This window comes from Homalodisca vitripennis, chromosome 7 (assembly GCF_021130785.1).
Source record: "Homalodisca vitripennis isolate AUS2020 chromosome 7, UT_GWSS_2.1, whole genome shotgun sequence".
Lineage (NCBI taxonomy): Eukaryota > Metazoa > Arthropoda > Insecta > Hemiptera > Cicadellidae > Homalodisca > Homalodisca vitripennis.
Genome location: NC_060213.1, coordinates 50,968,247 through 50,983,242, shown reverse-complemented (window position 1 = coordinate 50,983,242; position 14,996 = coordinate 50,968,247). Strand labels below are relative to the sequence as shown.

Sequence of the window (14,996 nt, the reverse complement as noted above, 5' to 3'; positions counted from 1 at the left end):
GATTTCGCGGCCAAGAAAAAAAGAAATTTAAAAATACGGACTTGGCCGTCTCTACCGCCTGCGCCGGGATTAGTTTGGGTCATCTCACACCCAGAATAAAATATACGGGGAAGCAATCCTTGGGAAAAAATGGACAGTGGCTTTTGCTTGTCGAGAGACGGAAGGTGTTGGTGAGACAGACGGGAGTCACCGGGCCAGGGGGGTGAGGACTCGACGAAGGGCCTTTGACGTCCGGGAGTTAGCGGGATCCCCCGACAACGCAGTAATTTGCCCCGAGTTTGAGGTAGGTTTTAGAAAATAGATACTCCTAAATACAGATAAGGACATGGGAATAAGACTTTTTTTTTTCTGTTGTTAATTTTTGTTTGCAGCATTTATTACAATTTTTTTTTTGACATTATAGTTTGTAGAAATTTTTTGGGGATTGCATGTGTAATTTTTAAAAAAGACTTAACAAAATGAAAAAAGAAAGTATTTTTGCAGCGACGTTTAAATTAATAAATTACTCAGGGCATCAGCATTCAAAATTAAATATTGATTGTACTATACCAAACCTAAAAAAAATTATAAAACGTAGGGGTAGAAGTATGTGTGTTATGCATGTGAGTATATATATATTGTGTGTGTGCGTGTGTGTGTTTTGTGTTGTGTGTGGTGTGTGTGTGTGTGTGTGGTGTGGGTGTGGTGGTGTGTGTGTGTGTGTGTTGTGTGTGGTTGAGTAGTATGTTGTATGCACTCGGTATTTTGTGTATGTGTACACGGGCTAAAAAAAAAATATCAAAATAATTTTTAAATAAAACGTTTTTTCTCATCTTACTTTTAGTTATTTATTATTATAAGAAAAACAAGTTTACGAGAAAACATAATTAATTTATAAATAATTTTTAATTAAAAAATATTTTCATGCCATTGAGATTATAAGTTTCAAATTTTTTAAATTTTTTAATTTTTTTTTTTTTACCATTTTTACAGCCTATTTTCTGTCCAAAGGTTAACAATAAAATGTTTTGATGGTCATGGTGTTAATTTATTAGGTCTAATTTCCGTCTATGTCTTTTTTATATATGGAAAATTTTTAAAAATTCTTATAGTCAGTCTTTTTAATATATACACACAATTATAAGCTGCAAGAGAATTTATACTGAAGTAATTTTAATTTAATTAGTTATTCATATTTAAAAACAATTTTTATTTTTGTTTGTGCTAGTTACATTTCATTGTGGCATGTAATATAAGATACTGATTAAAATTTTTTGCAATCATATTTGAAAAGTTTTAATTGCATAAATTTGTAAAAGGTGCTTCTTTTTTATTTTTTTTAAAAAATAAGTTGCAGCATAGATAGATGTACCTATATCATAATGCTTCTTAAACGTTATTCCCCTGTTATATTTTTATTTTATTTCATATGTATTAAATTAAACAAAAATATTTTTTTTATTACTTATCAGTGATATTGGTATTTGGTTTCAACACATATAAGTTTTTGTTATATTAATATTGTTTTTTTACAGGTGCTAACATTTTGGTTTTTGGGTTTTTTTTGATGATGTTGTAGTTTTTTTCAAATGTATGGGAAAACTGATAGATTATAGAGACGGGGGGGGCGAGCTGGGGTACAATAACATTTGCGCAATGGGCAAATTATGGATAAATTGTAAATTCTAGAGCTGTGAATGATTGTTTATGATTATTTTTGAAGTTTTGATTTTTCTCAGAAAATGAAGACTAAATAAAAATCGATGACAATCCTTAGTTTTGAATATTTAGCTGTAAAAAAAATTTTTTGAGACAATTATCATTTTAAAAAACAACTAAATTTTTAAATTTGACATAATTTTTTAAACGGGATTTGGGAGGGATGATGCTTTTTAAATGTGAGTATGGATGGGTATGATAGATTCGTAAATAAGGAAAGTATAAATCGAATGAGGGTGATTTTTTTTCGTTAATAAAAGTTTTTCAGTAAGTCATGGGAAGTGAATCTGAGCGGGGGCCCCATGTTTGAAACTATAAGCGTTTGGCAGGGAGCGGATGTCGTTGCTCGCCATTTACCGGGGTCCGTCCGGTGACCTTTACTCTTTCATTAGTGATCTCGAGGTATATCTTTAGACCAGGGACAGGATCGGGGTTTACTGGCGTTTGGGGATAAAATTGTTTAAAATTTTCCTGAAACCAACATCCACGTCACAACGAATTTTGATGTAATGTTGGGGCTGGCTTCATTAGTTGCATTAATGTGCCAACCGAGTTAGGGATTTTCCAAAAGTTTATTGATCATATATTTAGGGATATTAAAACTCGGACGGTGTTAAGTCGGGGCGGTCATAAAAGGGGAAATTCGGACACTTTTTTACTGTCTCGCAAAGTCAACAGATTTTTAAATTTTAAAAGAAAAAGAAAACAATCTCTTTTTTAAAAAACACATATATTGACTTTGATATTGTTCGCCGTTTTGTCTCTAAAAGAAATTTGGGGACCCCTTTTTTTGAGATCGAGTGAAAACTGCTGCTTAATTTTGTTAAATATTCCCAAGATTTCTATTACAATCCCAAATTAATAAAACCCCAAATTTTTTCTAAGCACGTCAACAAAAGCCGTGGGTTACCGTTGGACTAATTAAAAAATTCAGTTAGGATAAAATGAGTAACAGCTCAAAGGCCAGCCCTTTAATACAATGTTAAAAACCGTTTCAACCCAATATAGAAATCTCTTAAATAAGATATTAAATTGGAAAAAGAAATGTATTTTAGAAATAAAATTAATGAATCAAAAAAAAAATAAAAGCTCTTGTGGAAAAATTTTGCTAAAATTTGGACAGAAAAAAAAAAAAAGTTTCCCTTTCCCCTATTGAACATTTTTCTGGAGGGAAAAAAATTAATATTGAGACAAATGATATAAATAATGTAGCTAACACATTAAAGAATACTACGTTGGGGTGGGTGCAACTTACCCATGCGTTCCTCCCCTGCTGAAGTCGTTTAAGACGAGGGTTTCGGGCGAATTCTTACTTAGCTGGAGCCGATATCCGAGGATGCCCTTGCTCGTGTTGTACAAAACCTTAGAGGCGGTCTGCTCCGGGAGAAGATGGAATCCCGGCTACTCTTATCAAAATGTTTTTTAATTTCTTAAAGCTTCCACTTCTAACATTTTTATAAACAATAGTATATCACGGGGAATTTTCCCAGCATCTTTTAAAATGGGTAAAGTAATCCCAACTATAAGAGAGGCCCAAAAAATCGATGTGTTAGCTTCGGGACCAATAACTTTAACTAGTTTTTTTATCTAAATTATTGGAAAAATGTGTCAGAATTCAACTCGAAAAATATTTAAACATCAATAATATTCTTGTACAAAATCAATTCGGTTTCAGAAAATGTCCGATCGGTATCAATTTTTTCCTTTTTGGGCCATACAAGCTTTCCCAAAAAAAAATTTTGGGGAAAGGGGGTTTTGCAAGGAAAGAAACTCTTCCCCCCTTTTCCCTTTTTTTAAAAATTTTTTTTAAAAAAATTTGGGGAAAATATTGACTTTTTTTTAAAGGACAATATTTCTTTATGCGGACGATCCCCGCTTTTTTATTTGAGGGTGAAAGCGGGGAGGAAGTGAGGGATGGGGTTTGAGCGCGGTCTCCTAAACTGTCAACGCGGGTTTGTTTCCAATGTGGGGGCTCACAGTTAATATACCCAAAAAACCAAATGAAATGCCAATTTTCTATACGAGCTGACGGCGTTTCCTTTTTGTTTTTAAGCTAGGGTTTTTGCATACTTGTGGTGGCCAGGAGGGGATGCGTTTTTAAGTAAAATGTATTGATGGGGGTGGTGAGTATAAATACTTGGGTGTAGTTTTTGACAATCGTTTGAAGTGGTGAAAACACGAAACTTACATGGGGAAAAAAAACTTCGTAAATGTATCTTTATTTTTTGTAATCGCGTAATATACTTACAAAAGATTTTTAAAAAACGAAATACTATGCTTATTTTTCAATCAATTTTTCAGTATGGTAATTTAGCTTTGGGGGGGGTGTTTCCAAAATAACCTTGCCCCTTAGAAGTCGTTCAAAAAACTATTATAAAAGTAGCTCTGAAGCGAAATCGTACTTACCCAAACCCAAAAATTTATTGTTTGAAAATTTAAAGTTTTTAAAAAACGCCCTCGCAATTATATATCCGAACATTAATTTTGAAACATTTTTCAACATCGAGTTTCAATTTTCATTCACATAACCACAGCCATTTTACGCTTTCCCTTCACTTCATAACAGAATTTTTGTTCCTAGATTTTTTAAAGCCTTTAATTCAACATCATCTCATTTAAAATTGCTCATAAAATTTTTAAAAAAATTTTCCCATATTTTAAAAAAAAACCCCCAAGCCCTTTTGCACTATTAGTACGTACAAAAAATTAGTCAATAAATGGTTAGTAGATGCTGGGCGAAGGGTTTTTCGCCCGAAATTTTTCCTCAATCTACACCTAGATATTTTTTTTTTAGTATTAAATTTCTGTTATATTTTTTTTATTACAATCAATGTTAGTCTGATGTTTGGTTAGTTTGTACAAAACGTTTTTACTGCAAAGGGCCCAAAGAGTACTGTAGTGCGTGCATTTTTTGGGGGTATGCGTGATTGGTGTGTGTGTGTGTTTTGTGTGTGTGTGGGGTTGTTGTTTTAGTGGTGTGTGGTGTTTAGTGTGTGTGTTGGTCCAAGTCTCTCTTTACTTATATCGGCCCAATTTTTAATTAAGTCTTTCTGATTGCTCTTTTTTATTTAAGTTACAAGTTTTTATAAATTACAATTTTTTAAATCTTCAAATTATATTTTCTAAATAAGTATATTCCTTTCAAATTTTAGATTAAATTTAAATTTAAATGAATTTGCTCAAGTAATTTCCCCCCTCTGGCCTTGTAAAAGTTTTTTTTAGAGTTTAAATCTTCATTTCCCCCTTTTTAATGAAAATGTTTTTTTTTTAATGACAATTTATTTTTTTTATTTTAAATTTAAATTTTTTTTTGTGTTATTGGTAGTGCAGACTGGGGGGAACCCTCCCTTTCCCCACACAAAAGGGTGATCCCATGTTTGGGGTAATTTCCTATAAGATTTTTGTTATGCATTAATTTAATTCTGTACTAAATTTTTTTGGAAAAAAATAAATCAACAATCAATCAATCAAAACGATAACTCCCCTATTTTGTGTCCAAAAAAATTCGATAAAAATTATTTTTCCTTGGGGCGGTTTATACAGGGTGTACATAAAGTCCCCGCACGGGTAAAATATTTTCTGAACGATAACAAAAAAAGAAAAAAGATTTGGTACATCAAAAATACACCCAAAAATCTACTTTTTGAAGGAACTAAACAGTTTTCCCGTAATATTATGGGGACGCCCCGCAAGGAGTCAGAAGGAAAAACTTAAATTAAGGGGGCATAGGTCAAAATGGACATCATTTTAAAAGGGGGTTATCTAGCAGAGTTTAAAAGCCGCAAACCGCACTCAAAAAAATTGATCCATACAAAATGGCGGCTGTTTAAAGATTTTATTTGGGTTTTTCTTTTTTTTAGTAAACCCCTAACCCCAGTAAAGCAAAACCTGCAACCAAAAGAATACTGGGGGGCCAACTAATACATTAAAGCTTTTCAATTTTTACAGAAGGAATTATGGGCAAAGTTACCTCAAGGGTTAAAAAAATTTTGGGCCTAATATATTGATAACGGGGAAAACCTGATAACAGTAACAATTAGAAATCCAGCGAAATATGACGATCGGAAACACTTCCTGTTTTCATAAAGTGTTTTAACAGTTCTCCCTACAGTTGTTTTTTAGAAAAATTTGGGTGCCTCTCGTGAAAAATCATTAAAAAAAAATGGCATGCTTCCTCAATTGTGATCGTCTGTTATTTCCCCAACCATCATAAGAAGTGTTATTTCACGTTCGTCAAGCGACATAGTGTAGTTGAAGAACTACAAGCAATACGACAAACTCTTTTGTACTAAAGCGCACTGATAAAATGGATGGACAGCACTACTAAAACAAGAAAACAGAATAGCCTACTATGAATAGACTGGCTAATAGGAAAGTCCTAACTGCGACCCAAAGATAAGAGATTTCTAAATTTTTACTGTTATCAGGTTTTCCCCGTTATTCAATATATTAGGACCAAATCTGTAACCTTGAGGATAACAATGTCCCTAATTCACTTCTGTACAACTGACAAGCATAATGGAGTAGTTAGCTGCAGTATTCGTTTGGTTGCAGTTTTGCTTTAACTGGGGTTTTGGCTACTAAAAAAATGTAACCAAGTAAAATCTTTGAACAGCCGCCATTTTGTACTGGATCAATCTTTTTGAGTGCGGTTTGCGGCATTAAACTCTGCTAGATAAGCCCTTTAAAATGATGTCCATATTGACCTATGCTCCTATTTAAGAATTTCCTTCTCACTCCTTGCGGGACGTCCCCATGATATTTAAGAAAACTGATAGTTCCTTCGAAAAGTAGATTTTTAGGTGAAATATTGATGTACCAAATCTTGTTCTTTATCTGTTATCGTTCAGAAAATATTATACCCGTGCAGGACTTTATGTACCCCTGAAATTTTTTTTCATAGATATTTGGGGGGGTGGGGGGGCCTCATCTTAAAGGCCCTTTACACAGCCAAAAATAAAAATTAAAAAACCCTTTTTTTTTTTTTTTAAAAACCCAAAAGGGGGTTTTTAAAAAAAAAATTTTTTAAAAAAAAGGGGGTTTTTTTTAAAAATTTTTTTTTTTTTGGCACAAAAATTAAAATAAAAAAATTCCCCCCTTTTTTTTAAAAACCCCCCTTTTTAAAAAGGGGGGGGAAAAAAAAACCCAAAAACCCCCAAAAAAAATTTTTTTTTAAAAGTTTTTAAAAAAAATTTTTTTGGGCCCCCTAAAAAAAAAAAAGGAAAAAATTTTTTTTTTTTAAAAATTTTTTTTTAAAAAAGGAAAAAAATTAGGGGGAATTTTTTTCCCGGTTTTTTTTTTTTTTTTTGGGGGGGAAAAAAAAAAAACCCCCCCTTTTTGTAAAAAAAATTTTTTTTTCCCCCCCAAAAAAAAATTTAAAAAAAAACCCAAAAAAAAGGTTTTATAAAAATTTTTTTTTTTTAAAAAGGGGGGGAAAAAAAAAAAAAAAAATTTTAAAAAATTTTTTTAAAAATTTTTTTAAAAAAAAATTTTTTTTTTTTTTTTAAAAAAAAAATTTATAAAAAAATTTAAAAAAAAAAAAATTTTTTTAAAATTTTTTAAATTTTTTTTCCCCTTTTTAAAAAAACCCAATTTTTTTTTGGAAAAAAATTTTCCTTTTAAAAAAATTTAAAAAAAAAAATTTTTTATTTTTTTAAAAAAAATTTTCCAAAAAAATTTTTTTTTTTTGGGGAAAACCCCAAAAATTTTTTTCCGGGGGAAAATTTTTTTTTTTTTTTTTAAATTTTTTTTTTTTTTAAAAAAATTTTTTCCAAAAAATTTAAATTTTTTTTTTTTTTTAAAAAAAAAAAAAAAAAAAAATTTTCCAATTTTTTAAAAATTTTTTAAAAAAAAAAGGGTTCCCTTTTTTTTTTTTTTAAAAAAAATTTTTGTTTTTTTAAAAAAAAAAAAAAAAAAATTTTTTTTTCCCCTTTTTTCCCCCCTTTTTTTTTTTGGGCCCCCAAAAAAAAAATTTTTTTTTTTAAATTTTTTTTTTTCCAAAAATTTTTTAAAAAAAAAAAATTTTTAAAAAAAACCCAAACCCTTACAAAAAACCCTTTTTTTTAAAAAGGGGGTTTTTTTTAAAAAAACCTTTTTTAAAAAAATTTAAAAGGGAAAAATTTTTTTTTTTTTTTTAAAAAAAGGAAAATTTTAAAACAAAAAACCCAAAAAAAAATTTTTTTTTAAAATTTTTCTTAAAAAACCCCCCCCTTTTTTTTAAAAAAAAAAAATTTTTTTTAAGCTTTTTCCCAAAAACCCCGGGTTTTAAAAAATTTTTAAATAAATTTTTGGGGGGTTTTTAAAAAGGGGGGAAAAAAAATTTTTAAATTTTTTTTTTTTTAAAAAAAAAAAATTTTTCCTTTTTTTTTTGGGGGGAAAAAAAAAACCAAAATTCCCCAAATTTTGGGTTTTTTAAAAGGAAAAAAATTTTTAAAAAAAATTTTTTAAAAAAAAAAAATTTCCTTTAATAAAAAAATTTTAATTTTCCCCCGGAAAATTTTTTTTTTTTAAAAAAAAAAAAAAAATTTTTTTTTTTAAAAAAGGGGTTTTTGGGGAAAATTTTTGGGGCCCCCCTTTTTTTTTTTTTTTTTTTAAAAAAAAAAATTTTTTTTAAACAAAAAAAAAAAGGGGTTTAAAAGGAAAAAAAACCCCCCTTTTTAAAAAAAACCAAAAAAAAAAAATTTTTAATTAAAAAAAAAAGGGGGCTTTAAATTTTAAAGGTTTTAAAAAAAAAAAAATTTTTTCCCTTTTTAAAAATTTTAAAAAAAAAATTAAAAAAAAAGCCCAAAAAAAAGGGGTTTTCCCCAAAATTTTTTCCCCCTTTTTTTTAAATTTTTTTTTTTTTGGGGGGGGAAAAAAATTTAAAAAAAACCCTTTTTTAAAGGGGTTTTAAAAAAAATTTTTTTTTTTTTGGGGGGGGGGAAAAAAAAAACCCAAAGAAAAAAAAAATTTTTTTTAAAAAAAAAAAATTTAAAAAACCCCCTTTTTTTTTTAAAAAAAAATTTTTTAAAAAAAAGGGTTTTTAAAAAAAAAAAAAAAAAAAAAAACCCAAAAATTTTAAAATTTTTTTTAAAAAAATTTTAAAAAAAAAAAATTTTTTAAAAATTTTTTGGGTTTTAAAAAAAAAAAAAAATTTTTAAAAAAAAAAAGGGGAAGAAAAAAAAGGGGCAGGAAAAAAAAAATTTTTTTTTAAAAAAAAAAATTTTCAAAAAAAAAAAAAAAAAAAAAATTTTTTTTTTCCCCCCCAAACTTTTTTAAAAAAAAACCCCCAAAAAAAAAAAGGGGAAAAAAAAATTTTTTTTAAAAATTTTTTTTTAAAAAAAAAAAATTTTTTTTTAAAAAATTTTTTAAAAATTAAAAAAAAAAAGTTTTTTTAAAATTAAAAAAAAAAAAAAATTTTTTTTTTTAAAAAAAAATTTTTTTTAAAAAAAAAAATTTAAAAAAATTTTTAAAAAATTTTTAAAAATTTTCCTTTTTTTTAAATTTTAAATTTCCCCAAAAAAATTTTTTAAAAAATTTTAAAAAAATTTTTAAGTCCCCCAAATTTTAAAAATTAATTTTTTTTTTTTTTAAAAAAAAAAAATTTTTTTTTTTAAAAAAAATTAAAAAATTTAAGGGGCCCCCCAAAAATTTAATTTTTTCCAAAAAATTTGGAAAAATTTTAAAAAAAAAAAAAAAATTTTCCTTATAAAACCTTTTGGGAAAATTTTTTTTTTTTTTTCCCCTTTTTTAAAAATTTTTTCCCCCCTTTTTAAATTTTTAAAAAAGTTTAAATTTTTTAAAAAAAAAAAAATTTTTAAAAAAAAACCAAAAATTTTTAAAAAAAAAAAAATTTTTTTTTTTTAAAAAAAAGGTTTTTTTTAAAAAAAAAAAAAATTTTTTTTTAAAATTTTTTTTTTCCCTTTTTCCCAAAAAAAAAAAAAAAATTTTTTTTAAGGTTTTTAATTTTTTTTCCAAAAAAAAATTTTTTTTTTTAAAAAATTTTTTTAAAAAAAAAAAAAAAAAACCAATTTAAAAAAATCCCCAAAAGGGAAAAAGGGTTTAAAAAAAAATTTTTGTAAAAAAAAATTGTTTTTAAAACCAATTTTTTTTTTTGGAAAAACCCAAAAAAAAAATTTAAAAAAATTTTGGGGCCCCCCTTTTTTTTAAGGGGGGTTTTTCCCAAACGAAGGGAAAAAAAAAAATTTTTTTCCCCAATTTTTTTTTTTTTAAAAAATTTGGGGGTTTTTTTATAAAAAAAAAAGAAATTTATTTTTTTTTTAAAAAATTTTTTTTAAAATTTTAAATTTTTTTAAATTTTTTTAAAAAAAAAAACCCCCCCTTTTCCCAAAAAAAAAAAAAAAATTTTTTTTGGGAAAAAAAAAAAAAAACCCCCTTTTGGGGAAATTTTTTTTTTTTAAAAATGGAAACCCTTTTAAAAAAGAAAAATTTTTTTTTTTTCCCCAAAAAAAACCCCAGGGGTTTTTTTTTAAAAAAAGGGGGAAAAAAAACCCCTTTAAAAGGGGGGAAAGGGTTTTTAATTTTTAAAAACAATTTTTTTTTTTTTTTCCCCTTTTTATAAATTTAGCCCCTTTTTTTTTTTAAATTTAAATTTCCCGGAATTATTTTTAAAAAAAAAAAAAAGGGAATTTAAATTTTAAATTTTTTTTTTTAAAAAAAACCCCGGGTTTTAAAATTTTTGGGGGAAAATTTTTTTTTTCCCCCCAAATTTTTTCAAAAAAAAGGGTTAATTTTTTTTTTTAAAAAATTTTTTTAAAAAAAAGGGGGAAAAAAATTTTTTAAAAAAAATTTTTTTTAAAATTTTTTTTTTAAAAAAATTTTTTTAAAAAAAAAAAAAAAATTTTTTAAATTTTTTGGGGGGTTTTTTTTAAAAAAAATTTAAAATTTTTAAAAATTAAATTTTTTTTTTTGGGTTCCCCTTTTTTTTGGGGCCAAAAAAAAAGAAAAATTTCCCCCCTTTTTTTAAATTTTTTTAAAATTTTTTTAAAAAATTTTTTCCCCAAAAAATTAACCCAAATTTTTAAAAAAAATTTTTTTTAAAAATTTAAAAAATTTGGGAAAAATTTTTTTTTAAAAAATTTTTTTAAAAAATTAAAAAAAAAAAAATTTTCCAAAAAAAAAAAATTTTTTTTTTTTAAAAAAATTTTTTAATTAAAAAAAAAGGGGAAAAAAAATTTAAAAAAAAAACCCCCAAAGGAAAAAAAAAAAAAACCCCCTTTTTAATAAAATTTTTTTAAAAATTAAAAAATTAAAAAAAAAACCCCCTTTTTAAAAAAAAAAAAAATTTTAATTTTTTTTTTAAAGAAAAAATTTTTAATAAAAAAAATTAAAAAAATTTAAAATTCCAAAAATTAAAAAAATTTTAAAAAAAAAAAATTTTTAAAAAGGGAAATTTAAAAAAAAAATTTTTTTTTTTTTTTAAAAAATTTTTTTTAAAAAAAAAAGGGGAAAAAATTTTTTTAAATTTTAAAAATTTTTTTTCCCCAAAAAAAGGGAAAAAAATTTAAAAAAAATTTTAAAAAAAAAATTTTTTTTTAAAAAGGGAAAAAAAACAAAAAAAAATTTTTTTTTTTTAAAAAAAATTTTTAAAAAAATTTTTTTAAAAAATTTTAAAAATTAAACAAAAAAAAAAAAAATTTTTAAAAATTTTTTAAAAATTTTAAAAATTTTTTTTTTTGGGAAATGAAAAAAAAAAATTTTTTTTTGGGATTTCCCCCAAACCAAAAAAAAAAAAAAAAAATTTTTTTTTTTGGAAAATTTTTTTTTTAAAAAAAAAACCCCAAAATTTTTAAAAAAATTTTTTTTTTAAAAGGGTTTTTTAAAAAAAATTTTTTTTTAAAAAAAATTTTTTCTTTTTTAAAAAATTTTTAAAAAAAAAAAAATTTTTTTAAAAAAAATTTTAAAAAAAAAATTTTTAAAAAAAGGGGGAAAAATTTTTTTTTAAAAAACCCATTTTTTTTTGGAAAAAAAAAATTTTTTTTTCTTAAAAAAAAAAAAAATTTTTTAAAAAAAACCTTTGGGGGGGGAAAAAAATTTTTTTTTTTTAAAAAAAACCCTTTAAAATTTTTAAAAAAAATTTTTCCTTTTTTTTTTTTTAAAAATTTTTTTTATTTTTTTTAAAAAAAAAAATTTTTTTTAAAAAAAAATTTTTTTCCCCTTTTTTTTAAAAAACCCCGGCCCCGGTTAAAATTTTTTTTTTAAAAAAAAAACCCCCCAAAATTTTTTTTTTTGGGAAAAAACCCGGGAAAAAAAATTTTTTGGGGCAAAAAAACCCCCAAAGGGGAAAAAAATTTTCCCCTTTTTAAAAAAAAAAATTTTTTAAAAAAAAAAAAAAGGGAAAAAAATTTTTTTAAAATTTTTTTTTCCCCCCTTTTTTAAAATTTTTTTAACCCAAAATCCCTTAAAAAAAAAATTTCCTTTTTAAAACCCTTTTTTTTTAAAAAAGGAAAACCCGGGCCCAAAAAAATTTTTTTTTTTAAAACCCAAAAAATTTTTTTTAAAAAAAAAACCCAAAAAAAAAAAATTTTTTCCCCCGGTTTTGGAAAGGAAAAAAAAAAAATTTTAAAAAAAAAAAATTTAAAAAAAAAGGGTTTTTTTTCCCCCTTTTAAAAAAAAAAAAATTTTTTTAAAAAAGGGGGTTTTTTTAAATTGGTTCCTTTTTTTTTTTTGGGGGAAAACCCCTTATTAAATTTTTTTTTTTTAAAAAAAAAAATTTTTTTTTTTCCCCCCTTAAAAAAAAAACCCCCAAAAAAAAAGGGGAAAAAACCCCTTTTCTTAAAAAAAAGGGTTTTACCCCCCCAAAAAAATTTTTTTTAAAAAATTTAAACCCCTTTAAAAAAAATTTTTTTTTAAAAAAATTTTTAAATTTTGGTTCAAAATTTTTTCCCTTTTTTCCCCGGGGGGAAAAATTTTTTTTTTTTTTAGGGGTTAATTTTTTAAAATTTTTTTTTTTAAAAAAAATTTTGGGGCCCAAAATTAATTTTTTTTTTTTTTTCTTCCTTTTTTTTTTTTCTTTTTTTTTTTTAAATTTTTAAAGGGAAAAAAATTTTTTCCCCCGGGGGGAAATTTTTTTTTTAAAAAAATTTTTTTTTTTTTTTTTTAAAAAAAAAAATTTTAAAAAATTTTTTTAAATTTTTTTAATTTTTTTTTTCCCCCCTTTTTTTTGGGGGGGGTTTTTTTTTTTTTAAAATTAATTTTTTTTTTTTTTTAAAAATTTTAAAACCCTTTTTTTTTTTTTCCCCCTTTTTTAAAATTTTTTTTTCTTTTCTTTTTTTTTTGAAACCCCCCCCCAAAAAATTTTTTTAAAATTTTTTTTTTTTTTTTAAAAAAAAAAGGGTTTCCCAAAAAAAAATTTTAAAAATTTTTTTCAAAAAAATTTAAAAAAATTTTTTTAAAAAAAATTTTTTTTTTTTTTTTTTTTGGGGGGGGGGGGGGGGGGGGGGGGGGGGGGGGGGGGGGGGGGGGAGGGGGGGGGGGGGTTTGGGGGGGGGGTTTTTTTTAAAAAAAAAATTTTAAAAAAATTTTTGGGGGGGGGGGGGGGGGGGGGGGGGGGGTTTTTTGGGGGGGGGGGGGGGGGGGGGGGGGGGGGGGGGGGGGGGGGGGGGGGGGGGGGGGGGGGGGGGGGGGGGGGGGGGGGGGGGGGGGTTGGGGGGGGGGGGGTTTGTGGGGGGTGGGGGGGGGTTGGGTGTGTATTGGTTGAGTGGGTATGTGGTTTTTTGGGGTGTGTTTGGTTTGTGGGGAGGGGTGGAGTGGGAGGGTAAGGGGTAGGTGGGGGGGGGGGTGAGTGGGTTAGTATGTAGAATTGGGGGATGGGTGGGTGGGGTTAAGTGTTATAAGGTTATTGGAAATTTAGGTTGGGTTAATGAGGTAAGATTTATATATAAAATTTTTTGTGTATAAATGAATCTTGTTGATTAGGAATTTGGAAGTTAATATTAAAATTATATTGTCTTTTTTTTAACTACAATGCGAACACTGATATAGTTACGAAGGAGGGGATATTATTATAACAGTTTTTAGATATTGTATCTTGGAAAACATTTAATAAAGCTAAACAGAGCGTTATTAGGAACTTAATTCTAGGAATAATATGTAAAACAAGCAAACCGAAGTAAACATGCAAAGTATTTGAGAGTTTATGAATTAAACTATCCAGTACTCTATAACTTAAACATGCTAGTACTTTATTATTGTAACTCTTATGTTCCTGTAGTTTTCAATATTAGTTATCGATGGATGGCTTTTTAAAGTCTTAGGTTTTTTATATGGGTTAGAATCGATAAACTTCAAATACAATGTTGTACTGAATTAGACAAACAATAACAATATAAATATTCATGCATGTTAAAAACTTCATTAACTGTAAATGATGACTTTAAACATGAATTGCGTAAATTTAAAGTTAAAACGAATATTACCAAATTAAACCTATTTTAATATAATTCATGTAATTGCCCACAAATGTGGTTAACAGTTCAAAGTTTCCACATTAAAGAATTAATTAGTAGACAGTATACAAGTAAGTTGGTGTGAAGGCATTTAGTTCTGGGTGTGAAGAACAGGTTGAATACCTCTCGACCCTTTACAGTTACAACTCACCCTTTTCTATTCTGCTCACTTATTGCTGACGCTGGTCAAGTAGTGGTCAAATAAATGTGGTGGCTTGTATTTTAGGATAAATGTATTACATTTTCTTAAACCATACAAGTATGAGTATTGCCCCTATCACTCGAGACAATAAACAATTTCATTTCTGCATGTATGTTTGAATATCTATATGTATGTTAGGACTATATATCAAAGACCAACAGTCTATAAACTTCAAATGTTTGCATTCATTTCTATAGTGGTAACATAGAGTTTTGATGTTGTATGTAACTCCTTGGTGTTTGACTGTGCTCTAATGGTCATTTTTACATCTTATGTGTTTACATACTTGAAACAATAAAGTATTGGAATGAATAAATTTGTAAAACAAACTGAGCTAATGAAGTTAGAATCAAGTTGAAATTTTGCATGTATCCTCAAGTAATGTTTGTTATGCATATAATATACATAGATAACAATACAGGCACAACACTAATGGGTACATATCTCTCACAGTTTGTAACCAAGGCTAATTTCAAATAAATAATACTATCAGCGTTTGACATCAAATACCCAATATGATCTGGTTCAACATCCGTTATTTAGAGCTGCCGCTGTCTAAATGCAAATGTTCGTTTCACATAACGGGTGCCACTGAAGAAGCATGCTAAATTTCCAGTCAATAATTTCATTGTATGAGGCTGCATGCCTTG

The 14,996-nt window shown here is 26.1% G+C and overlaps 1 pseudogene; it reads left to right on the top strand.

Moving 5' to 3' along the window:
- The window catches only part of LOC124366712, a 32,459-nt pseudogene that overhangs the window by 12,434 nt on the left and 5,029 nt on the right, over window positions 1-14,996 (top strand).